Source organism: Dendropsophus ebraccatus, chromosome 13 (genome assembly GCF_027789765.1).
Source record: "Dendropsophus ebraccatus isolate aDenEbr1 chromosome 13, aDenEbr1.pat, whole genome shotgun sequence".
Taxonomy (NCBI): Eukaryota; Metazoa; Chordata; class Amphibia; order Anura; family Hylidae; genus Dendropsophus; species Dendropsophus ebraccatus.
In genome coordinates, this window is record NC_091466.1 from 66,085,819 (window position 1) to 66,113,773 (window position 27,955).

At 44.7% G+C, this 27,955-nt stretch overlaps 1 long non-coding RNA gene across 1 annotated transcript; it reads right to left on the reverse strand.

Moving 5' to 3' along the window:
• Positions 1–9,244: 9,244 nt before the first annotated feature.
• On the reverse strand, positions 9,245–18,501 carry LOC138771413 (uncharacterized). Its single transcript, XR_011359612.1, has 3 exons — positions 18,409–18,501; positions 10,347–10,533; positions 9,245–9,545 (listed from the first exon to the last, which is right to left on the reverse strand). It is a non-coding gene; the product is annotated as an uncharacterized lncRNA (long non-coding RNA).
• Positions 18,502–27,955: the final 9,454 nt, after the last annotated feature.

Here is a 27,955-nt window from a genome sequence, read left to right on the forward strand (position 1 = left end):
CTCTGTAATGAAGACAGATTTGCCTGATAATGCACAGAAAAGAAGTGAGGGGGGGAGGTTGGGAAATTGCTTTTTGAGTACAGAAAGATACTTTTTTGCCTAATAAAACCTATTATAGAGTCTTGTAAAATCGTTTATACTACTGATTTCTGCAACAACAACAACAAAAAATTACATTTATGCTTTAAAAACAACAATGTACATCCTATCAGAGTGAAACCTAACCGATCCCAGTCTATAATTTCAGTGATAACCCTATTTTTGTACAAATACAGCAATAAATATTGCAAATTCATACAATATAAATATCAAAGAGTTCTCAAATTCATGTAAAAGGAATAACACAAAATATATAAAGCAACAACAAACAAACAACCATGGATTGCAAATGCTGAAACTTAATGTGCAAAATGGAAGAGACAGCTGCCACTAAGGGATCAGGTCAGGGCAGAACATCCCACATATTTCAGAGGGGGGCAGGCGTCAAGGGGGATGAGTGAGCAGGGAGAGCAGAGAAGCAGCTGTATAGTTTTAAGACTGTCTGGGCACATAAAACGCTGGATTCAGAGGTCTGAAAGGTCAGTGCTTATCTGGGATATTGGTAACAGAAGTGATGCAAGATGATGTTTTGTACAGCCTTGCTTTTCTCCTCTCCATGCTCACTCACCCCCCTCGACTTCTCCCCTCTCAGTAGACCACAATGGACACAGAAATCCTGCTTCTTCTTAAGTGAGGGGGGAACTAGGAAAACAGCTTTTTGAGTACAGAAGGAAACTCTTGCTTAATAAAACCTATTACAGAGTTTCTTAAAATCACTTGCACCATTGATATTTATTGATTTCTGAAAAATTACATTTAAATGACAGCTACACTTAGGGTGGATTCATGATTGAGTCTTATTTTATTCTGGAGCCAGTGATTGTTCCCATGCCCAAGCCCTGACCCCTTAATAGACAACCACAATGTAGAGCTATCAATTCCAGCAGACCAGTGACCAGTATACCAGAACAATCCATTCCTATCCCAATGTTCCTCTCATTCCCACCACCCGGGAGATTATCACTTCTGAACAAGAAAGAGAAAACCGCACAATCCTATTTGCATTTCATTTGCGGCCATGGAATACATTGTCTTAAATGCTGCCGTTAAATACATTGCGTGTGTCTATAATTACAGTTCTTTTACCCTATGATTACTTGTGAATTACATTGCTGACAGAGAGAGTGCTTTATAACCTAGATGAAGGTTCATGCTGAAAAGTGCTAGAAAACAGCCAGGAGAAAACCTGTCATATCCGCTAAGTGCCACATCAGCATTACATAGAAAGATTCTGAAAATGACTCATTGACTTCTATAAGAGATTGTTGTGGGCATGCTCTGTGGCAGAGAGGAAGCTACTGTATTGTGCCCATCACCTGATCGCATTGCTGTTATCGAATTATCTTCATCACCTATTATCAATTATGTTGTCCTTTGCAGTGAGCATGCTCTGTGTCATGTACAGAAGTACAGAAGGGAGAAGCAGGGATGTTTCTATTGCCTATTGTGAACAGCATGGTCTTTTGTTACCTAAGGTAAAGTGTAGTGAGCATGCTCTGTGTCATGTACAGAGGTCCATGAGTATGGCAGGGGAACAGAGATGTTTCTATCACCTGTAGTGAAGAGTGTGATCCTGTATAACCTAGGGGGAAAAGTGTACTGAGCATGCTCTTTTTAATGTCCATGAGGACAGAGGAGGGACAGGGTTTTTTCTATTACCTATAGTGAACAGTGTGGTCCTGTATATCTCATGTATATCCCATGGGAAAGTGTAGTGAGCATGCTTTGTGTAATGTCCATGAGGATGTCGGAGGAGCCAATATTTGTTGCCAATATTTGAAAATATTTTTAGGGACACTTTAGCATTGACAAGGGGTGTGGCCTATTGTGGGTGTGGCCTCATAGGTGTGGCCTATCGTGGGTTTGGTCTCATAGGTGTGGCCTATCCTGGGTGTGGTTTACGAGGTGTGACTTGTCACCAGTTTTTTTTCCCTCCAGAATTTCCCAGTTAAATTTTTACAGAAGAACACAAAAGGGGCATTACCCCAGTGTCAGGTCCCCAGTATATTACACTCCCCAGCATGTTGCACACCCCATTGTCGGGTCCCCAGTATATTACACACCCCAGTGTCGGGTCCCCAGTATATTACACACCCCAGAGTCGGGTCCCCAGTATAGTACACACCCCAGAGTCGGGTCCCAAGTATAGTACACACACCAGCGTCGGGTCTCCAGTATATTACACACCCCAGCGTCGGGTCCCCAGTATATTATACACCCCAGCGTCTGGTCCCCAATATATTACACACCCCAGCGTCGGGTCCCCAGTATATTATACACCCCAGTGTAAGGTCCCCAGTATATTACACACCCCAGTATATTATACACCTCACCTCAGGGGCAGGGCTTTACCCGGTAGGGGGCAGAGCCTTCCGGGACATGGTTTTGCTGGGACTGTCTTCTCAAAACCGGGACTGTTGGCAATTATGCTATTGTGAACGGTGTGATCCTGTGTTATCTGCCTTTAGTTTTACAATAGAGCTTTCAGCTTTCATTCTCACCCCATCCTTTTATAACAACGGCATACCTGGGTCGCACAAGAGGAAAAGCGACAAGTGTACGCACCATTTTATTTTGTATATATGTGATGTCATAAAATATCTCCTCAAATATTCCAACAATAAATCCCTTGATGTAGTAGATGTAGGTGGTGGGATATAATGGGACGATTGTGGAAACATCGGAAAAGTAATCATCCGGGAACAGAAAGTGACTCTCCTTCTGCCACAACAACGGTCCCCTCGAAGAATCCTACAACCAACATCCTTCCCGGCCCTTCGCCGTACTGAACAATTACTTTGCCGGTTGAAGATTAGAAAGAAACAAACACTTTGAGAAGATTTGAAGTGTCCAATTACACCTACTTTTCTTCTGGAAATGAATCTCTTCCATGGTGCTGCCAAGTTATTACCAGAACGAGCGTAAGCACTTTCCTCAACGAGCTCCGAGATAAAGACATATCTCCAGCTAAATAGCAGAGGAGATTATAAGCGGCTTTTGTGCCATTATCTAACCCACCGTATGATGAAACGTCCCACAGTCCTCAGATACAATGGAGACGTCGGATTTAACTAAGATTTTTTACGACCCTTCTCCTCTCTCCGCTAAGTACGCCCAAATTAAAACCCCATTCGGAATTATTTATTATTGAGAGCCGGATCCGCAATCTGTTCTGGGGAAAGTATTCTTATTGTTACTGCCGAGACGGAATAAATATTTATTTAGCCGATTGTTAAGGAACATGCTGAGAACCTTTGATAACGCTGCTATTTTCTGGGCGCCGCCTTGACGCTTTGTGTCTTTTGCAGCACGGGAAGATGGGCGGGAGGGAGGGGCGGCGGGCGGGATTTGTCTTTGATAGACCTGCTGCTTTCAGGTACACCCCCTCTATTGTGTAGGCTCAATGGGTAGAGAAAATAAACAATATCAGAGATGACAAAGACATCCCTAGCCTCGTACTGTATGGATATACAGAGGATGGGACCAATCCTTTCATGTCCCTATAGATGATAGTTGTACTGCATGGTAAATCATTCAGCCTTATTGTCAGTGCCGCCACCCTCTATTGTTCTGGATTCGGAAGGGGCAGAAAATGATGCTCATAAACAATGGCTAAATGCATGATTTGTAAGATTCCTTAAATTTAAAAATCTCCACTCTTCCAGTACTTATCAGCTGCTGTATGTCCTGCAGGAAGTGGTGGATTCTTTCCAGGCTGACACAGTGCTCTCTGCTGCCACCTCTGTACATGTCAGGAACTGTCCAGCTGATAAGCCCTAACTGAGCTATCTACAGGCCCAATATCTGTGCCGGAAAGTTTGGCGTGCATGCTACTGACCCGGGTCTAGATTGCTGATCGCGGTTACTGAACGAGGTGGTCCCTCTTGACAAGAGTGGTGGGAAAGTGGCCATGTTTTTGGAGTGCTGGATAATCCCTTCAAACAGCAGAGGATGTTGTGTTGTCTCTGGAGAAAGGGAGCAACTGGAGACAACACCACAATAAAAATTAAAGGACTACACAATTTTCTTTGAGTGGTAAACTCAAGAACTAGCCAGAACTATTAGTGATAACATCATATAAGTAAGTTTTATTTCTTGGAGTGATTTTAGTGATGGCTTTATTAAAAAAAAAAAAAAAAAAAAAAGATACCGGAGTACCCCTTTAATAAGCATAAAATAGTTTGCACATTTGTCCCCGCACCTGTAGCTCCGAGGCTCTAGATCACAATTGATATTATGTAAACTTTATATGGAGAAATGATTTCAGTTTTCCATTTCCGTTGCTTAAAGGAAGACACCAAAGGCAACTTATTTACCGAGTCGATTTGTTACAAGGCGAAGTTTTCAGCAGATATTTCAAAATAACTAATTTTCAGCCAAGAACATTAATGCATTGTAGCCGTCTGGCATTTATCACCTCCCAACATCCAGGGTGGAATAAATGCAGCGGCAGCTCGATAGTGCATATTTCATAGGAGCCAATAAAAATAGAAAATTCCATCACGGCTTTGGAGGTAAAGTTTAATATGTCCATTTTTCACATTGCAATGTTTCCAACATATTAATAAAGTTATAGTAATGTCGACTCGTAAAACAGGAATATAAACATAAAAAGGGAAACAGAAAAGCCGAACGTTTCGGAAATGCCAGCGCCGCGCTGTAACCCCGGATTATAGGATGAAAGGGACATTAACTCAGGGTTTAATTCCACACCAAACAGCAGGAGGATCGGATTTAACCTCTTAGTGACCGGCTTGATGCTTTACTACCTACCAACCTGATTAAAGGGGAATTCTGTGGGAAGATTTTTTTTTATATATATATATATATATATATATATATATATATATATATATATATATATATATATATATATTCTCAAGCGGATTGCGCTTGAGAAATCTCATTTAGGGTACAAACCCACACACCGTATACGTAGCAAATACGCAGCAGTTTGATGGTGAAGATTTGATGCTGTGTTCAGTTATTTAGATCTAATCTGCTGCGTATCGCAGCAGTAAATACGCTGTGTATATGGTGTGTGGGTTTATACCCTTAGACAATGGGACGAGTAGAGTTTCAAGCAGAATCCGCAGTGTGATTTCCACTGGAAATTCCTCAGCTAGGGCCCTTGCACACTGAGCAATTCTCGAGGAATTGTAGCTGAAAGTTTTCAGGCAGAATTCAAGCAGAATTTAAGCCCCCCATTGACTTCTATAGGATTCCTCTAGCAGATCTACAGCAGAAAATTCTGCTTGGAAATTCTGCAGTGTGAACAACAGAGCAGAAAACCCATTGAACACAATGGGACTTTGCTCTGTACATAATTTACGGGAGGAATTTCAAGCTGAATTTCAAGCTGAATTCCTCGCCTTTTCCTCAGTGTGCACATACCCAAATTCCATAGTGTGCACATACTCTAATACCAGGCAGCAAACACAACACTACAGCCCATAGCACTGTCCACCCTCCTAGTAGCTGTTCCCAGGCTGAGAGCTCAGGTGTGTCTGCACTCCCGGCCTGTTATACGGCTCGCACACCTGAGGACTGATTAACCAGACTAAGACCCGGACTGTGCGGATGGAGTGGAGCCCACCCTGCTCTCCCCACTCCAGCAACACAGACCCAGAGAACAGGCTGTACCCCAACCCTCAGTGCTGAGACCACAGATCTCTCCCAGTCTATTCACTGGCTGCTTTTTATATGATAGACATGAGGAATATTGGACAAATATACTAACACTTGCACTTGTCACCTGCAGGCCCACATGAGCTCTTATTTTTTGTGACACTAATTGTACTTTGCAATGACAGACTTAATTTTTCCATAAAATATGCTGCAAAACCAGGGGGAAAAAATCATTTGTGCAGGGAAACTGAATAAAAAAAGAAAAGAAAAAAAAGTGCAATTCTTTTTATTTGGGTTTGTCCTGTTTCTGCCGTTCGCATGATCTGTACTTTATATCGGTAGCTTAGGGTCCATTTGATTATCTGACAGATTATCTGCCAAAGATTTGAAGCCAAAGCCAGGAACAGACTATAACCAGGTCATAAAGGAAAGCCTCAGATTTCTCCTCTTTTCAAATTCATTCCTGGCTTTGGCTTCAAATCTTTGGCAGACAATCTGTCAGATAATCTTTCTGTGTAAATGGACCCTTACTTGCATATATGGGACTTTTTGATCACTTTTTATTGCAATTAAAAAAATCAGCAATTTTGCACTTTAGTGGGTTTTGGCGCTTATGCAGTTTACTGTGCAAGATCAGAAATGTGATAATCTAATAGTGATTCCACATGCAATGGTACCAAATAAATATTTATTTATATATAAAATGGGAAAAAGGTGTGTGTGTGTGGGGGGGGGGGGGGCGTTGATTTAAACTTTTATTAAGGGAGGAGATTCTTTTATTAATAAAAAAAAAATCATATATATCATACTAATACAGCACTGATTTATATGATCAGTGCTGGATAACAATCGGCTGCTGGAGCCCACTGCAACCCATTACCAAGTCCAGAGTGACAACCCGCTCAGCCAATTGACTGACTTATGCTGCGTTTACACTGAACGATTATCGTGCGAATTTGCACGAACGATCAGCAAAAAATTTGCTGATCGTTCCGTGTAAACAGTCATTCACCTATTTTACCTATGTGCGAGATAGGCTTAAGCGATCGCAAAACGACTGCAAAACGAATTTTCCGTACGATATATCATACCATCTAAACGCTGATCGTTATGAAAGAAAAATCGTTACTTCAAAGTTGTTAATCGTACGATCGGGCAAATTATTGCTCCGTGTAAACCCAGCATTAGACTCCAGAGTGACAGCGCACTTAGCCAATCACTATTCGCCACTGTTCCATCTCAGTCAGTAATTGGTTGAGCGGGCTGGAGGCGGTTCAGAAGAGGACACAGGAGACACAGAAGAGGACACAGCGGGAGTTCAGACAGGTGAGCATATCATTTATTTTGTGGATTTCAAAACCAAGTGTGCAGAAATTGTTTTGTTAACTAAGCAAATTTTCCACAAACTTCACTGCGAATCCAGCTTCACTTATCACTAATGCCAAATATTTTGGAGCTGGGGTTGGGTTTTTTTTTGGGCATGGGGGGGGGGGGGTCATCAAAGGGAAAGGAACCTAGAGGAAGCTTACTAAGCCAATACACAATAAGACAGTGAAGAAGAATCTAGCAATTTCCCTAAGATAGAAAACAAGGCGGAAAACAACACCAGCAGATGTTTCATTGCTGGGGGAATCAGAAAATGACAAGCTGTATGCGTAATCCGTGTAATAAATAAGGCGAGCTGATGAGATGTGCGCCGAGGAGAACAACACAATTAGAACTTCTCCGATTCCTCCTCTTCTCCTTCTCCCGTCCTCCCAGGAATTGGTTGTCTCCTGCACTATAAAACTGATAAATCGAATTCAGAGATGTCTGCTCGACAAGAATAATACCAGACAGCCGAGCGCGGCAGCCAACATGAGTACAAGCCGCCAGCGTGCATGTTCTTATTGAAATGAGATGTAATCAGCGCTCCGCGCTTCTCGCCATTCCTGTCCATTGATCTATTAGGATGTCGGGATGGATACATTTATGCACATTTCAATTGTGACCCAGACGTTTGCAGCTGAAGCTCCCTGCCGGAGGATCCACTGATGTAGAAGGAGGCTGGAAATGTTTCTTACAGAAATAGCACAAGGGGGTCCTCCTTTTTTTCTAGTGATATTCTCTATATGATTATTTAGGTATCCAGGTATTGCCTGAGCAGTTGCAACAGTCATTGTGTGAGGTGTGCACCTATTTAGGAAAGTACTCATTGACTTTTATGGCAGAGTGTAGTGAGCATGCTCGGTTACTGGGCTAAAGGGAGGAAAAGTAATTGCCAATAACACCATATAAAAGAGTTCATGCACTTCTATCCTCTGTCATTGCAACAGCTTTTAGAGAAATCTGTGAATATGACCTATTGAATTGAATGGGTGAGTGTAGTGAACATGCTCTATGACTGTGCTGAGAGGGAGAAGTAGCAGCTGAAACTAACTTTATAACAGAAATATTAATCATCACCCTCTGACCCTGCAATAGTCATTACAGTCGTTTTCTTTGTAACTGCTAAGTCAGAAAGTGCTTTATTACCTTAAGGGAGAATGTAGTGATCATGCTCTGTCACTGTGTTGAGAGACAAGAGGGAGAAGGAGCAGCTGCCTCCAACTATATAGCAAGGGTGTTACTGTCCTCTGACCCTGCAACAGTCCTTACAAAGATTTGTTATTACAGCGAGTACCAAATCATAAAAAGGATCGATTGGGTTTTATGAGTGTAGTGAGCATACTCTGTCATTTTGGGAAATTTTTGCTATAAACAAGTCCTTGTCTGCAACTTTGTAGCAATTTTGTTAAGTTGGAAATGTTAGCTGCTTGACCTCAGAATAACCCTCCCAGCATTATAAGTAAGCTACACATTTGCAGATACAGCCTGCCAGGGACTTGTTTACTGTACATCAGCCATCTCAGAAGAGAGGGGGGAGGTGGGGGAGACAGAGAGAAAAGCTCACACACAGATTTTTGTGTCTTCAGCAGAAAGCAGCAGCTCAGGACTGGGGGAAGGAGAATGAATAGATAATAACAAGTATGGAATGAATTGTTGGTCTAAGTATGGGAAGTAGCCTATGAAATGTTATGTTTGAGTGGAATACCCCTTTAAATCTCCACATATCTGTATGGCAGACTCTCCTTAGGAGAACTAATATCCCTGTGACCCTAATGAATACTAAAAAGCAAAATAAGTTATATCCACCAAATTATTCATGTCTTCTTAGATATATGGTGTCTTCTAGGGGTCCTACTTTTTTCTTTTTTTTAAACAGCACCTCCAAAGGTTGTATCTGGTATTGCTGCTTATCACCATTACAGTAATTAAAGCTGCAGTACCAGGCAATGCCTGTACACAAGGGTGGAGATATATATACATAATAATAATAATATTGAGAAAAATAAATAAAATAAAATGCAGACCCCTTTCCAGTCTCATACGGCGCCTCTAACAACCCCCAGCTGTACATCAGTAACTTTTGAAGTATACTTGAAACTTTTTCTGCTTTCCAAGCTTACTTTATTAATGCTGAGAATGAGATGTTTCTCTCGTTGGCGGACACACGCTGGGTTACAATCTCCTACAATTACAAAACTATTAGATTCCACTTGTAATGCATCTTCACTTGAGCCTCCATGCGGATCTTATCAGTAAGCTTAATGTCGGTGGCATTTTTTGTAACGTTTCGTCTATCGCGGCGTGATTGATTGCCCGGCGCGCACAGAGGCAAATTCCATTTTTCTACAATTATCAGGAACAATGATTAATTGTGCACTTGGTTTTATCTGTTCAGTTTCATGTTATCATCTGGTTAGCGTTCCCAGGTATGTTCGGCTTCTTTGCTGATTCTGGGAATGAAAAAAAAAAAAAAATAATAATAAAAATAACTAAATAAATAGGCAAACAAACTGGTAAGTTTAGAAGACAAATCCATCAAAGGTCCTCAAGCTATGGAATGCTTCTTACTGGTTAAGCTTATTTGTTCCTCAGGAGTCCCCGCCCCCGAGGAGCTGCATTTTATTTTAAGCTGACTGAACAGTTGTAAGAATGGCGGGAATTAAGGGTGTAGCTATAGAGAGGGCAGGTTGCAGTAACCCCTAGGCTCTGATGACTAAAAGGGTCCCAAAGGACCCTCACACACAAACACACACAAACAAAACAACACACTAGTAATATAAATTGTATATGACTTGTGTTTGGCTTGTAATAGGGTTTGCACTGCAATCATTGGCTTAGATGGATAAACAATAATCAGGCTCTTCTAGAAGAAAACTACCAACACGATAAGACAGAACCCATTTTGAGGGACCCCTCTTTCATTTGCCACCCCATTCCCACCCATTGCCAAATGAACAGAATATTAGAGGCTACACAGGTAGCATCCTTCTCCTTAAGTGTTAATCACTACATGCAGAGTTAAAGTCTATGAGAAGTACAGAAGAAATAGATGCCCTCTCACCTACCAGGAATTATTTCATCCTTTTTAAACAGGTGTGATTCTACCAGAGGTAGACAAGGTACAGGTCAAGTAGAGGTGCCTAACTACTATTAGGGGCACAGGGAGCCTAAATACTATATGGGAGCACAGAGAGTCTTTACTATTTGGTGGCCCACAGGGGCCTTAATACTGTATGGGGGGACCTACTTACTATATGTGCTGGACAAGGTAGAAGTATGTCCAGTGAAGGAATACAGGTGGGTTCAGAAATTCAATATGTGGTGGTCAGTCTACTTCTCTGCCGGGGATGTTACATGTTGTGACACCAGTGCTAGTCCAGCACACAGGTATGATTTTGATACCTGTTTGTTTTCTGTGTTCCCCAAATGGTCAGTAACCTGCGGAAAGAAGATGATTCCTGTGCTTTAGTATAAATATATAACAGCTTTAACGTAAGGCTTTTCATTATAACAGCACACAGTTTACAAACAGTAATCTTGCTACACTTGAGTACTTGACCTTTGTGTTTGGAGAAAGTGCTTGAGAGAAACAAGAGAGGTAGTTGTAGCAGTGTTTGTAGAGTAGAAAGTAAAGCAGAGGAGAGGCGTTTACCAGTGTAGCCTTGTAATCTGTCAGAACTTTTAGTAGATATCTTGAGTGGAGTGATTCATGTACTTTTACTTTAGACTCTGTCTGACCACTGCCCCCCCCCCCCCCCCCCCCCCCCCCGGTATTGTAGAAACCATCCCAGTAGAGTAATACAAGCCCCAGCCGTAGTTATCTGGGTGTAGCTAGATGTCAGAGGTTTCCCAGTTACCTGCACTGCGCAATAGGATACGTAGGCCTTATGTATCGGCTTATTTGTCCTTTCAAGGCTAGCTACTCTCTTGTCAGGATACTGCCATGCTCCTTTTAGATGTGCTCCTGGTGTGGCTAAGGATGTTCCTTTGCTACTACTCTCCCTTGGGTGTGCTTAGCACTGCATAGTATATATAGTAGTTGTAGTATAAGAACTGTTGTACACGTTGGTGACTAGACTGACAGGGATCCTAGCATAAGCCAGGCCCTGACTTAACTTCAGCAGGGACTGTCTTGTTTGTGTTATTTTCTCACTGAGAATCTGACTAATACTGACTGTACTTCCTCCACCACTGAAACTCCTCCTACCAGGGCCTTCTGTATGCCTGCCTGTGAGTGGTGGGGCTGAGTGTATGCAGGAGCAAGAAGAAAGATAATAGGTAGAAAGAAAAGGGCGCCTCCTATTGGTCAGCATGGAACACATGGCACATATAAAACATTAACCCATGACTACCTTCACAGAACACACATACACCTATCTGCTATTCTATGAGGCTAACAGAGGTGCCTAACTACTGTTGGAGGCACAGAGGGGGCCTAACTACTATATGAGAGCACAGCGAGTCTCTACTATTTGGTGGCCCATAGGGGCCTAAAACCTATATGGGGGCACAGGGGGGACCTACTTACTATATGTTCTGGACTAGGTAGAGATATGGACTAGGTTGAGATTTGGGAGCTCCATACATAGCTTGGTTCTCCTAGTACACTCTGGAAAAGTCAAGATATACTAGGAAACATGTGTGATTTGTGGAATGCCAGCACCCATCACCCAAGCTGTTTGATATAACTGCAACACTGACATACACACTGAGTGAGAGATGCAGTAACCCATCATGGCCACTACACAATGTATCGCGCTGTCAGATTCCAGATGCTGGGTCTGATAAGTTGTCGGCTCCAGTATTGGGTCTGATAAGTTGTCGGCTCAGATATAAATGGCTTATCCTGAGTCTCAGAAATGCCCTTTAAAGATCTAATACAACTCTATTGGTTTCAGATGCCAATATGGTTACCAATACATTATCACCAAGTGTGCCTTCCCCTCATCTGCCAATTACAGGAGCAATGTTCCATAACCTATAATAGTGGCCATATTGTTTTTTCTTGACTGATTAGAACATTTCAATTCACAGACGAGGAATGGAGTTTTTTTTTTTTTTTTTTACGTCGGGGCGTATGCTGATACATTTTGACATTTTTAGATGATTTTCCTAATTTGAGACCTATTGACATGGGTCATAAAATTAGAACGTGCGACCGAAGGGTTAGAAAAAAAATATGGATAAATGTGCAGGATTAGCTGCCATTGTCAGGATATCGATCACAGGACGACTTACAGGAAATGTAGAAATGATATGAGTATTGATTGATATTCCAGAGGAGCTCACAATCTATGGCTTCTCAGTAATGCGGCTGTCGATAAGGAAACTGAATCCTACACAACGTATGAGTTCGAGGCCTCGGAGATGACCACCCCACTGTGTACTACATAGAATGATTGTAAGGACACGGATTATGGTGGATTCAGATTGTGTCTTCCCTTCATATTCATCATAAATATTCCCCTTATACAAAAGGTCAATGTGGGAAGAAAGCCCCTCTAAACGCTAAAGAGAGTCTTTGCTTTGGATAATGCTTTCTTGTTAGGGTCCTTCAAAGATAAGTTGATCACAGTGCAACTTGCTCCCCCATAAATCAGTGGTAGATCTGTAGGGGAACATAACAGTAGGTGTTCAATTTAACTGCAGCACCCCCAGAGGAAAAACTAAGAATTACACGGCTATTTTTGCAATCAGTGTAATGCTGATAATATATATATATATATATATATATATATATATATATATATATATATATATATTTTATTTGTTTACTGTATTTCTTCATTGGTGGGCCCCAGGATAATTTCCTCTGCGGGGCCCCAGGCCCCCGCCGCAGCACTATTAATTAACGTCGCTGCAACCTTTGCCCGATGCTACAGCAACATTAATTGACGCTCTAGGATGACACTGATAACCGGGGACCCGCCACACCTCCGATGCTGAGAGTTAACCCTATAGATACTGCGGTCAGCACGACCGCAGCATCTAAAGGGCTCCAGATAGAGAATTCTCCCTCTACAGAGGGAGAATTCTCTCTTCTGTGTCCATCGGGGCTCTGCGAAGTGATCGTAGAGCCCCAATGGTAGCCATGGAAACCGGAAGCCTCAGGCTTACAGTTTCCTGGCTACGGAAGCCGGCGGGGGGTAGGGAGGGAAGGCTGGGCCAGCAGGGCGTGCCCGTGAGCTCAGCCCCCTCCCCTCTCTCCTCTGCCGCTGTCACAAGATAGTAACAGCGTAAAACAATAGCATGACTGTGCTATGTCACTCAGGATCCAAGTCTGTATAACATTATCACTCTGACCTCTGACTGAACACATTGGCAGGTCTCTATTGGTTGCTGTTGTGAAGGTAGCCCTATCGTGATGGCAGTATCCACATGAAGATATCCTGGTGACAATATCCAGATTATTTTATCCTGATTGAACTATCCTAGTTGTAAGCAGATGCAAGAGTGCGCCAAACTTTGCCAGAAATTTAGTTTTGCAAAGTTTTTAACAGATCCCAGTTTGTGAAGTTTGGTTTGGTCCTGTCTAGTTATAACCATGTCAGCTCTCACAGGGAACTGTCCATAGTTTGGCTATACAACCAGGGCAATTAGGTATTCAGGATTCTGGACGCTCTCTATGTGCAGCCATGTTAGTTGTTATTACATTCATTTGACATTAACATTTTCTATCCTTCTACAATGAAGGAATATGAGCTGTCAAAAGCAACGGACACGATGGTCGATGCTAATGTCAGAACGTCCCTGCTGAACACATGCTGGATGTCACATGAACGTCTCCCGATTGTGTCACCTCTCAGCTGTCACATGCTTTCTATGTTACTTTGTGTCCCTTATGTCTTATGTCAGGAACTGATTCTGTTGCCTTTAAAGGGGTAGTGCGGTAAACACTGTGAATGGCCCCCTTCCCCGTGTCCCACCACCCCCACCCTTGTACCCGGAAGTGTGGTGCGCTATACATTCCTGCCATGTGCCACGTCTCCGATCTTCAGTCAGCGATGTCGTCTTCGGACGGCCCGGCCGAATCCCTCCGGGCATCCTGAGTGCCGGCCGCCCTCTTCAGCGTCATCAGATGCTCAGCCGTGATTGGCTGAGCACAGTTATGCCGATGACGCTGAAGAGGGCGGCCAGCACTAGCAACGCTCGGAGGGATTTGGCCGGGCCGTCCGAAGACGACATCGCAGACTGAAGATCGGAGACGAGTCGGCACGTGACAGGTATGTATAGCGCACCACACTTCCGGGTACACGGGTGGGGGTGGTGGGACATGGGGAAGGGGGCCATTCACAGACATAACATACATTACAAAGTTGTATAACTTTGTAATGTGTGTTATTCTGTAAATAATTGTTTACCGCCGCACTACCCTTTTAAATCCACATAAGTCAATGGCTGTGATATTGGAACATGCATAAAATAACCAGAATCTGTGGCCGAACACATCTACAGCATTTATCCTACAGCCTGCCAGTCCGACACTAGCAACCAGTTGTATCCAGCAGTGGTAATGGGTCTCCTTGTCCCTCCCCAGTAACTACTGTATGCTATCCATCTATTTCCTATCTATCTATCTATCTATCTATCTATCTATCTATCTATCTATCTATCTATCTATCTATCTCCTATCATCTATCTATCTGCAGAGAATGTGTAGCTACTGGTATCTACCAATATGTGGTCAATGTATGGGCGAAAATCTTTTTCTTTCAAATCAACTGGTTTCAGAAAGTTATATAGATTTGTAATTTACTTCTATTTAAAAATCTGAAGTCTTCACATTCTTATCAGCTGCTTTTTGTCCTGAGGGGATCCCATAATGAGAAGATCACAGATAACACTGATCTATGCTGTGCAATGGCATAGCATTGACCAGTATATGCAATCTAATGATTGCTTGTAATAGTCTCCTACAATTATAATACAAATAAAAACTAGAAAATTTATGCCCCACCCAGGCTTTTGTGTTAAAAGATAAAAACGGCATGGGTCTTAGAAGGCGAGAAGGAAAAAACGAAAACACAGAAATTAAGTTGCCTGGTCAATAAGGCAAAATAGGTGGCAATCACTCTCCCCATCTTCCCAAAGAGCTGAGTGCTGGAGGACCCACATGCTCACTCACTCTCCCCATCTTCCCAAAGAGCTGAGTGCTGGAGGACCCACATGCTCAGTCACTCTCCCCATCTACCCAATGAGCTGAGCGCTGGAGGACACACATGCTCAGTCACTCTCCCCATCTACCCAATGAGAGGAGTGCTGGAGGACACACATGCTTAGTCACTCTCCCCATCCACCAAATAGGAAGAGTGCTGGAGGACACACATGCTCAGTCACTCTCCCCATCTACCCAATGAACGGAGCGCTGGAGGACACACATGCTAAGTCACTCTCCCCATCTACTTAATTAGATGAGCGCTGGAGGACACACATGTTTAGTCACTCTCCCATATACCCAATGAGCTGAGTGCTGGAGGACACACATGCTCAGTTACTCTTCTCATCCACCTAATGAGCTGAGTGCTGGAGGACACACATGCTCAGTCACTCTCCCCATCCACCTAGTAGGCTGAGTGCTGGAGGACACACATGCTTAGTCACTCTCCCCATCCACCTAGTAAGCGACACCGCTCTGAACCGCCGTGGTCCCAGGTGCTATCTGCAGCCCGGGACCGCGACAATAAGCGGGCACGGTACGATTGCCGTGCACGCTAATTAGCCTTTTAAATGCACCTGTTGAAGCTGACAGCTGCATTTAAAATGCTACTTTGGCACTTCCCTGGTGTCTAGTGGTAGGGATCTCCCCCCCGCGACGTGGTCATGGAGGAGCAATCCCCGCATTTGACCTGGGTCGGGGTCTGCGCCGTAATGACGCTGATCCCGGCTCGGCATTCTGTTGTTTTCGTCTGCAGCAGCTGAAAGCAATAGAATGCCTATCTCATCGATCTATGCAGTATAACTATACTGCATAGATCTTTATGAGAGATCAGTGTAGTAATACTAGAAGTCCCCAAGGGGAAATAACCCTAACCCCAGGGGGAATAACCCTAACCCCAGGGGGGAATAAACCTAACTCCAGGGGGGATTCTAGTATAAGTGTAAAAAAAAATAAAAATGTTTTATAATTAATAAAAAATCCCCTCCCCTAATAAAAGTTTAAATCACTCCCTTTACCCATTTTATAAATAAAAATAAATAAATAAATAAACATGTTTGCTATCGCCGTGTGAGTAATCGTCACCATGGTGACCCTAAATGCTTAAAAGTTTGGGGCATTCAGACTGTAAGGAACGGTCCTAGAAAGGGAAACCTAGACCTAAAACTTTTGCAGACTGAAGCCCGATGGATCCACAAACTCTGCACCGTGGCCCCCCATGGTCTTAATGAGGGGTTTGCCTTTGCTCCCTTTGTGTAATGAGGTGATTAATCTATATATACTTTATATGAAGAAGAGTAGCTCCTGTTTCTTGGGACAGCGAATTCATAGGTACTTACCGGGTAGAATATGTAGGGCGAAGCTTTTTCAACTGCGGGACCCAGGGTGGCCCATCAATGATCTCCCGTCTACATTCTCCCGTATAAATACCTGATGAAATGATCCTCCACTGAATGTAAACATCCAAGGTCTAGTACCTTACTGTGGCCTTTGATCTACTTAGAAATTCATCCTCTATCAGGCAACTGTGCTAATGGTCCACAAAGAGAAAACATCCCAAGTCCCGTCATACGCTGAATGTTGAAACTAACTAAGTGTCAGCTCATGCGCACCAGAACATCAACACTACACACGTGGCGATGATGTCTTTTGTTTACTATCTCCTCTCTGAATCTGAACGCATGCGCAGTAGATGCTTAGAGCTTGTGATGTCCTGAACTATCTTGACGTGCGCAGTACAAAATGGGTAACGCTAATGAGATAGAGACATTTCCCGCCAGCAGATTTGACAGCTATGACGTTTTCTCGAATCCTCCCATATGTCGAAATCTGATTGGGAGATACAACATGTGGTTCTGTTTACAGTGCTAGCCTATTGGCGGATACACAAATCGCTGTCCCGCCCTCACCCTCGCTCTGGAATTCGGCTCCCTTTAAAAGGGTAAGAAGTCTCTTCCTTGAGCGCTTGCGCCATTCTCTTTGAAAAAGCTGACGAGGTGTCAGCGAAACATGTTAGACCTTATCTAATGGCAGAAAGAAAGTATTTTAGTTATGTGTAGAGCGACTCTAGCTAGTATGGGGGGGTCATGATGCGTATACCAAATCGCATCTAGACAGAGACTTTGTAGCTGTTAGCCGTAGATCGCTAGCTAGCGAGCAGCGTCTGTTACCTTTCTGGACAGTGTGTCTTGAGCTTTATCACTGATCTAGTGTGTTCTGAAAATTTGACAATACCTGTCTAGTACTTGTGGCCAGAGTACTTCTATGGTAAAACCAGACCTGACTACCGGCCCCTGCAGCATAACCCCAGGGATTGCACAATTGTGAATCCCAATATAGCCCAATATCTGGAAAATTATATGAGTCGACTCACACATATTTTAAAACACTTTTTCACTGGTGTATTGTATAATTAAGCACTATTTTTGTACATAGTAAAATCAATAAAAGTTAAGTTTTAAAACCCCCAAGGTTAATATAGGCATTTCCACTTTTCTCTGTGTGAGTAATCGTTGGAACTATTAAATCATCACATTCCCGATCTCTCACGGTAAACGGTGTAAGCGCAAAAAAATCCCAAAGTGCAAGATTGCACATTTTTGCTCGTATCAAATCCAGAAAAATTGTAATAAAAAGCGATCAAAAAGTCGTATATGCGCCATCAAGGTACCGATAGAAATTACAGATCATGGCGCAAATAATGACGCCCCATAGACCAAAGGATAAAAGCGCTATAAGCCTGGGAATGGAGCGATTTTAAAGGAACATTAATTTATTAAAAAGGTTTTAGGGCAAACGGTGTAAATACAAATACTCCCCAAATTTAAAAAAATGTGTTGTTTTTTTTTTTCAATTTCATCACACATTTAATTTTTTCTGGTTTCGCAGTGTACTTTATGCAAAAGTTAAGCCTGACTTTGCAAAGTACAATTAGTGGCACAACAAATAAGGGCTCATGTGGGTCCGTAGGTGAAAAAATGCGAATGCTATGGCCTTTTAAACACGAGGAGGGGAAAAAAAAGCACAAAAAAAAAAAAAAAAATAGTCCGGTCCTGAAGGGGTTAAGGACTGACTTTAAACAATCAGATGAGAGAGGATACTTATACCATTCTTCTTTACAGATGCCACATGGGAAAGGAGACTGACTGGGAACTTACTTTGGACTATACCTTTACCTTACCGGAGGTGGTTAGTGACTAACTAGGAAACAATCTGATGACTATACGTACAGCTACCGACTATGGGGGAGATTTATCAAACATGGTGTAAAGTGAAACTGGCTCAGTTGCCCCTAGCAACCAATCAGAGTCCACCTTTCATTCCTCACAGACTCTTTGGAAAATGAAAGCTGGAATCTGATTGGTTGCTAGGGGCAACTGGGCCAGTTTCACTTTACACCATGTTTGATAAATCTCCCCCTACGAACTTTAGTAGGGATTATATTTACAGCTAGCAGAGGGAGAAGTAGACTGACTGGGACATTAACTGGGAACTTCTGTAGGAGTTAGTGATGCAACTAATGGAGTTAATAGGGGGAGTTACAGTACATAGTAAAGTATTGCTCCAGGCCCTGTGTAAAAAAAGTGTTGCTCCCCTGTCATACTGGTAGACAGTGGTATACAGTATGATACATGATAGAGGACACCTGGGGGAGGGGGACAAATACTTCAGTGCTCAGAATATTTATGCATATTGCACACTTCACTCTCTAAGTAGTGACTTTATATTCAAGACAATAGAAATGATGAAAAGTCTGTATTAAATCACTGACAGCTTCCTCTGGGGAGGATATATATACTGTATATATATAATATATTCATTCCAGGTTTTAAATTTTAAATGTGCTTTTTTTTTAATAAAGACTTTTATGAATCCCCGGTGCAGTAGAATTTCATGCATAACATTGTATAGAACTGTTGTGGTTACTTGTATTACATGTCTCATATAATCTAATGTCGTTTGACTGACAGTGACTGATGGGACCCATCAAATGATGAAATGTAGCCTAAAGGTAGAATAAAACTACGAAAATCAGTGGAAGGAGCGTAGGCGGCATTGGCCGTCATGGAAGACACTCGCAACCGTGTCATCTTTACATACGTGGTTATGATTTTTATAATTTCGAAGAGCACCGTCGCATTATAGAATACCAAATGGTAAGTTACCGGACTATGGAGAGCTGGGGGGTGCAATGGTCAAATGCATCTCCAGGAAGCAGACAAGACCAGTGCATGGAGGGGTCCAGCCCATATGGGATTTGCAGGAAATGCCAGATGGTCAGTCCAGCCCTGAGCTTAATGTTATCCCAGGAGAGGCAGTTCTATAGAGTAGTCCATCACCTTGAGGTCACCTTATCGTGATCGTAATAGTTTTATCAAATGTTATGCCCTTAACGTATTTTTCTATAGCAGTATTGCAATTAAAAAATATCTATAATATGCAAATATTTTAGCATTTGCAGTATGTTGTACTTTTTTTTTTTTTTTTTGCTTTCGTATTACTGTGCCTCTGTATTTTTTTTATTTTACATAGATATAAGGTAGCTAGATTTTATTTGCAAATAAAATACAAAAGTTGGAATCTCATCGCTCTGTGATATTCTGGATGCCATATGTCATACTTATGATCCTTAACCTGACAAACCTACCTGTACACCTGCACTGATCCATTGAGTGGGATTTCTCTGGTCCATCGATCCTGTATGGATCGCCTCCCCTGCAATAGAGTTGTGCCTAGGTGAGTGCATTCCAATTGCACCTTATCTGGGGTTCATTTTTTAATTAGTATTACACCTGGAGGTGCCCCTCTATTTTTCTCTTTAGATAGAGAGTAGACAGATACTAAAGATAGATATGAGATAGATAGATAGATAGATAGATAGAAAACGGCAAGAGTCTGCAGCACAACGGAGTAAAGGTGAATAGTGTTTATTCCATCAACAAGGTACAAGATACCGTATCTTGTACCTTGTTGATGGAATAAACACTATTCACCTTTACTCCGGTGTGCTGCAGACTCTTGCCATTTTCTACATTGGGGATCCTTTGCCAAAGGACTTTCACTGCATAGCACCCATCACTTTGAATTTGGATGTGCGGTTGCTACCTTGCTCTAGATAGATAGATAGATAGATAGATAGATAGATAGATAGATAGATAGATAGGAGATAGATAGGAGATAGATAGATAGATAGATAGATAGATAGATAGATAGATGGATATATAGATAGATAGGAGATAGATAGATAGATAGATAGATAGGAGATAGATAGATAGATAGATAGATAGATAGATATTAGATAGATGGATATATAGATAGATAGGAGATAGATAATAGATAGATAGATAGATAGATAGATAGATAGATAGATAGATAGATAGATATTAGATAGATGGATAGATAGATAGGAGATAGATAGATAGATAGATAGATAGATAGATAGATAGGAGATAGATAGATAGATAGATAGATAGATAATAGATAGATGGATATATAGATAGATAGGAGATAGATAATAGATAGATAGATAGATAGATAGATAGATAGATAGATAGATAGGAGATAGATAGATAGGAGATAGATAGATAGATAGATAGATAGATAGATAGATAGATGGATATATAGATAGATAGTAGATAGATAGATAGATAGATAGATAGATAGATAGATAGGAGATAGATAGATAGATAGATAGATATTAGATAGATGGATATATAGATAGATAGGAGATAGATAATAGATAGATAGATAGATAGATAGATAGATATTAGATAGATGGATAGATAGATAGGAGATAGATAGATAGGAGATAGATAGATAGATAGATAGATAGATAGATAGATAGATAGATAGGAGATAGATAGATAGATAGATAGATAGATAGATAATAGATAGATGGATATATAGATAGATAGGAGATAGATAATAGATAGATAGATAGATATAAGATAGATGGATATATAGATATATAGATAGATAGATAGATATTAGATAGATGGATAGATAGATAGGAGATAGATAGATAGATAGATAGATAGGAGATAGATAGATAGATAGATAGATAGATAGGAGATAGATAGATAGATAGATAGATAGATAGATAGATAGATAGATAGATAGGAGATAGATAGATAGATAGATAGATAGATAGATAGGAGATAGATAGATAGATAGATAGGAGATAGATAGATAGATAGATAGATAGATAGATAGATAGATAGATAGATAGATAGATCGATATGCGGAATCTGTTGGCGCTATACAAATTATTATTATTATTAGATAGATAGATAGATAGATAGATAGATAGATAGATAGATAGATAGATAGATAGATATGTTTGTCCATGTGATATACTATTATCCTAAGGGACAATATAACACAGACACATATCACTTTTAGAGTAAACAATACTAAAAAAATTCTTTTTGTCTCAGACCCAATAGACGTCAAAGTAAAATGCAGGAGAGATGCAAATGTTCCATTCATTACAGCGTTGTGCTGTGTGCTGCGGCCGGGCGGCGGTGATGGTGGTGGCGGTGATGGTGGTGGCGGTGATGGTGGCGGCGGTGCACTCTCAGTCCCCCAGACCAATTTAATTGCACAGCAGGAGCAGAGGGGATGGAGGAAAAGCACTTTACATGTCCCTGCAATCATCAGCCGCAGCATTCAGGGCTGGAAGTGAAAATGTTCAGGATAGTGAACCTCACCTTTACAGACTGACATTTCCCTCCAAGCTGATTAACATAATAATGGAGAAGCCAAAATAATACTTCTTACCTACTCCCACTTAATTTCCTACATAAAAGGACAAAATTATACCTTTAAATGGCCATTTACAGCAAACTAATATCTTTTAAAATGGACTTCTAGTAAGATCAACAGAAAACAGCACGATATACGCCCTAAATACCGACTGAAACTCTGCTGAACGCAACGCGTCATAACCATTACATGTTCTGTTCTGTTAAGAAACATTGTTGGCATAAAACAGTTCATTAATTAGAGTGGAAAGGATGGATGGATGGATGGATAGATAGATAGAAACTTGTGGGTTATCTACTTGTGGGTTGTCTATTGTGTAGGGCACTAGCGGTGGCTGATGGAGATACTGCTGTGTGGTGGTCTAAATGAAGTTAATTACTGTGTGGGGGAACAATTATTGGTGCTACATGACAGGGGGTAGCCCAGACCATTTCTTACCTTACCGTAAAACCTCCCCTCCCCCTTCCGCTGGACCAACCCTCACATCCCCGAATAAGACACGGAAACCTGCTTGGAAAAATTGGCCACAGCAGCCATTTTATTAACAAAAATCAACATACAAAATATTGCACCAAATATTAAATCCCAAATATTAAAACTAAATATAGAAATAAATATACATATATACATATCCAACCACAAAACAAGTAATGTTAGATACATATATACATATCGAACCTTTTTAATGTGCAGGGGTCCTTGGGGCTCCAATTTCCCAACCAATCTGCTCCCCATCAATTTAAAACCTCCAGCCGCCCGCTACCGGCTCAAAGGCCCCACACCATCTATATAAAGTTCAGCAGATGGCTGAATTAACCATAACTATAACTCCGCTCCCCGTGACACCACACTGGCAGGAGCCCAGAACTTCCCCTGATGATACCAGTACATCAGAGGATTGCTACCCATGTACCCCCAAGTCAGTATATGAGACCAACCCCAAGGACCCTCCACACCCGCCACCATGAACATACCTTGAGACCTCAAGTATGTGAGCCCCCCACCAAGACCAGGGCCCGCTCAATCCCTTCCTGAACCCTCAACGCCCACAAATCGGTTCCCACCGCGTTGAGGTGAACACCATCCCCCAGCCAGTAGTTGCCCTGCCCGGCCTCCAAATCCAGATGCCGCACCACCACACCGCCATTCCGGGCCAAAACGCCCGGACTCCCATCGCCCAATACGCCTAACCACCTCAGCACTGAGGCCCCAGCTCGCTGCCTCGGTCGCCGCCCCGATCCTGAAGGAATGAGGTGCAAACGCTGACCCGTCTAAACCCAAAGACACCAAACACTTACGGAAAATGGCAGAAAACTGAAACCTCGACAGGTATGCACCCCCCGCGTGGCGCAACAACGGGCCACCATCCAAACCTCTAACCTCCAAAAATTCGCGCAAGCACCGCACCGGACAAACCGCCGAACCATCCACTGCCCCTAGCGCAACCCGGCGCCCCCGTCCGTCCTGATCCGTCTTGGAGCGACGAATCCAGAAAAACACCCGACAATCTTCGAGCACCACGTCCTCCCGCAACAAGCCTCCCGCCCGACTACCCGACGGAGACACCAACTCTCCGACTCTCAACGCCCTGAAAAAGGCCCACGAAAAAGCCAAACGAAACAAAAGGACCTCTCCCTGAGACCGACAAATCCCCCCCAAGCAACCCACAATCCTTTCCAACAGCGCGAAAGAAACCGGCCTTCGCAAGTCCGGGCGCGCCTTGCCCCTACGAAACCCCTTCAATGCCTGCACTACCAAAAACTCCTTTGTGATGTCCCACAACCCTCGCATTTTAAGCCAGAAAACCAGAGCTGACATAAAACGATTGACCCTGGCCACCGACCAACCGCCCCCCGCCACGCTACCCAACCAGCCCAACACGGCCAAAGTCCTGTCACCATCAGAGCACGCCCCTCCCCAACCGTACAACCACTCCTCCCAAACCACCCAATCCGCCGAATTCGACCTCCATGTAGCAGACGCCAAAGACGACCGAATCAGTCCACCAACCATCAACAGACCAGAGTCCACAGGTGTGGCGGGCACGGGATCCCCTCCTCGTCGGCCTCCGGAGCCAGGGCTCGAAAACGCTCCCACTGCTGGCGAGAAAGAGAGTCGGCAATGTCATTCCTCACTCCTGGCACGTGCACCGCCACCACCCAAGCATTTAAAGACAAGCAACTAAGAACCAGGTGTCGCAACAGGCGCACTACTGGAGGCGAAGATGCAGAACCAGTATTAACCGCAGACACCGCAGCCTCATTATCACAGTGAAACCTGACTTTCTTGTCCCTGAACCTGTCGCCCCATACACACACCGCCACCACTATTGGGAACAACTCCAGAAAAGCCAAATTTCGCACGAGACCCGACTGCCCCCACGATCCAGGCCAGGACCCCGCGCACCACTGCCCTTGGCAGTAGGCCCCGAAACCCACACTCCCAGCCGCATCCGTGAACAACTCCCAATCAACAGAATCCACCACCGGGGCCAACATCAAGGACCTACCATTATAGCTATCCAAAAACCCCGCCCACACAGCCAAATCGTCCCGATGCTCACTTGTCAACCTAACAAAATGATGAGGCGCCCGCACCCCCGCAGTCGCCCCCGCCAGCCGCCTACAAAAAACCCGCCCCATTGGCATAATCCTGCAGGCAAAATTCAATTTGCCCAGCAAGGATTGCAACTCTTTCAGAGTGATTTTGCGTAACCCTTGCGCCCGCCGCACCTCTGCCTTCAGGGCCACAAGTTTATCCTCCGGCAACCTGCACTCCATTCGGCAGGAATCAATCACGATCCCCAAGAATTTCAATGCCGTCGCCGGACCCTCTGTTTTGTCCGAGGCCAAGGGGACCCCAAACTGACCCGCAACCCATTCCATGGTACCCAACAAAGTTCCACAAATGGGTCGGGCGGCCCTACGAACAAAAAGTCGTCCAAGTAGTGAATGACTGACTTCAAGCCCGCCAGGTCCCGCACCGCTCATTCCAGGAAAGAACCAAACGCCTCAAAATAAGCGCAAGACAACGAGCAACCCATTGGGAGGCAACGATCCACGTAAAACTTCCCCTCCCAATGGCAACCTAACAGCCTCATGCTGTCAGGGTGTACGGGCAACAGGCGGAAAGCGGACTAAATGTCCGTCTTGGCCAGCAGAGCCCCCTGCCCATAGTCCCGCACCCATGCCACGGCGGCGTCAAAGGACATATAAACCACCGAACAAAGTTCAGGGTCTATACCATCATTCACCGACTGACCATGAGGATACGACAGATGGTGAATGAGCCGAAATTTGTTCGGCTCCTTCTTAGGAACGACCCCCAGCGGAGAAACAACCAAATTAGACAAGGGGAGTGACTCAAAAGGCCCTGCCATCCGCCCCATGGCCACCTCCTTGTCTAACTTCTCCTGAACCACCCGCGGATGCAAATACGCCAACCTCAAATTGCGCAACGAGAAAGGCACCTCATAAGGAGGGGCCGGAATGACAAAACCAGAAGTAAAACCGTCGAACAACAACAACGCCTTCCCCCTATCCGGGAATCTGTCTAGAAACGGTCGCATCGCGCCCACCCTCACCAGCGTCACCCCCATGACCAGAACTACCGCCCCCTCGCCCCTTGGCTTTTCTAAAACAACGCGCCGTGCCGTGCGAGGTTCCACCACAAGTCCCGCAGACATGCTTGAATTTACAGGCGCCCCCATATTTGCACTGGCCCTCGTTAAAGAGCCAGCACAAACCGGACTTGCCGCTCCCCGCTGGCGAGGCCTGCACGGACGATCCTGCGTGGCCGGCCGAGCTGGCCCCCCCTTGAAAGGGCTGACCATAACGCGCCGAACCCATCACTTGTAGCCACAGACCAATATCTTTCTGATCCCAGCGAATACTGGGCCTGACCGCCTTACGTTGACGAAACTGTTCGTCGTAGCGGAGCCAAAATTGACCCCCATAAACATGCTGAGCTTCCCCAATGGAATCCAGGTAGCAAAACAAGGCCGCGCAGTTTTGCGGCGCCTTGTCGCCGATCACGCTGGCCAAGATCGCAAACGCCTGGAGCCAATTAGAGAAGGTCTGAGGAATAAGACACCACCGGCGCTTCTCCTCCTCCTCCTTCTTACTCTCAAAACGCTTGCCTTTGTCAAGATTGAATTTATCCAACGGGAGAAGGGAGAAAATCTCCACGTACTCATCCCGGCCAATCTTGTCCCTCACCTCCTGCTTCAGGTGGGCCCCCAACGGCCCCTCAAAGCACACATACACCTCCCCGCGTGCCCGATCATCCATCCGTACCCAATCCACCTCCCTATCCTTATCCGTTTGCACTGCAACAGCCACACCCCCTGGACCCCCTACCTCAACCGCCCTACCCCCCGCCGATGTCTCCCAGTCCGTCCATGCCACCGCCGGCGACGGACCCCCCACAGGCCCCCTGCCCCCTCCCGCCAAATACGCCCTGAGGCTGGGTTCACACTACGTATATTTGAGGCTGTATGTTTGAGGCTGTATGTTTGAGGCTGTATAGCAACCAAAACCAGGAGTGGATTAAAAACACAGAAAGGCTATGTTCACATAATGTTGTAATTGAGTGGATGGCCGTCATTTAATGGCAAATATTTGCTGTTATTTTAAAACAACGGCTGTTATATTGAAATAATGGAAGTTATTTACCGTTATATGGCGGCCATCCACTCAATTTCAACATTGTGTGAACAGATCCTTTCTGGGTTTTCAATCCACTCCTGGTTTTGGTTGCTATGAGGACCTGACATGAGGACCAAATACAGCCTGAAATATACATAGTGTGAACCCAGCCATAAACTACTAAACAAATCTTGCCACATCGCGCTATCGCAGGGCGCACCCCCCCCCCCCAACCCCCCCAGAGCCAGCAACCATGGGGACCCTACCCCCCACCTCCCCCCTAATTACGTCTGACACAGAAGACACTACAAGAGACAACTCACCAGGCTGCCCGGGCGCTGTGTTCCCGCCAGCCGGACGTCCGGGATCTCCGTGACGACCTTTGTCGCTCGTTGCTGCGTCGTCATCCACCACTCTCGTAGAAGGAGCAGAATTGGGCTGGCTGCCGCAGGATTGGCACCGATGGACCGGAGCAGGGGCCCCCGAGCCCCCCGCCGCCACGACACTCCTGGGCCCGCTAGGACCCGGTAGCTCCCAGGAAGGGAACCCGACAGCGCTGAGGCCGACATCACTGCGCCCGGCCCGGACCGTGGGCCAGCGCGAACCATCGGGACGCCCCCCTGCAGGGGGCGGACAACAGGCTCCTCCCCCGACTGGAGCATCGCCAGGGGAGCCAGCCGCAGCTGCAGGTGAAGGATGACAGGAGGGGGGAGGGGAGCCACGAGCCCGCAGCCGCAGCCTCCCCCGCTCCGCAGAACCCGGCCGCTTCCTGGGATTCCTCCCAGACCGGGCGACGCGACCAGGGTGAGGAGGAGGCGGAGCCCAGCCCGTAGGGTCCCCGGAGGGGCTCCCTCGCTGCCGCCGGGTTCTTACGCCCGCATGCGGGCTGAGCCGCGTCGGCGGGCGGGAGCGCCGGGAGCTCCGCTGGCGGGGAGGGGGGGAGGAGGGGGAGAGGGAATCAATCTGGAGCCCGCCCTCACCAGAGCCCTCATCAGACAGGGCCAGGGATCCCTCGCCAACGTCGACGGGCGGCACCGTACGGAGCGCCGCCCGAATCTGCTCTTCAAACAAGCCGCGGTCCGCAGCCGAGGCAGCCGCCTCCCGCATCTGTTCAAACAAGGCGGCCAGGGACATGGTAAGCCGCCGAATCTCTCACTAACTGTCTAATCTCCTCACACTCTCCTCACTGCTCTCTCCTCCCGAGTGTTAACATGAGGAGAGAGCCAGTTCCTTAAATAAACTCTGTCCCCTCCCTGTTCCCTCCCCAACCCCTCCCCTAGCAACTCCCGCTCTG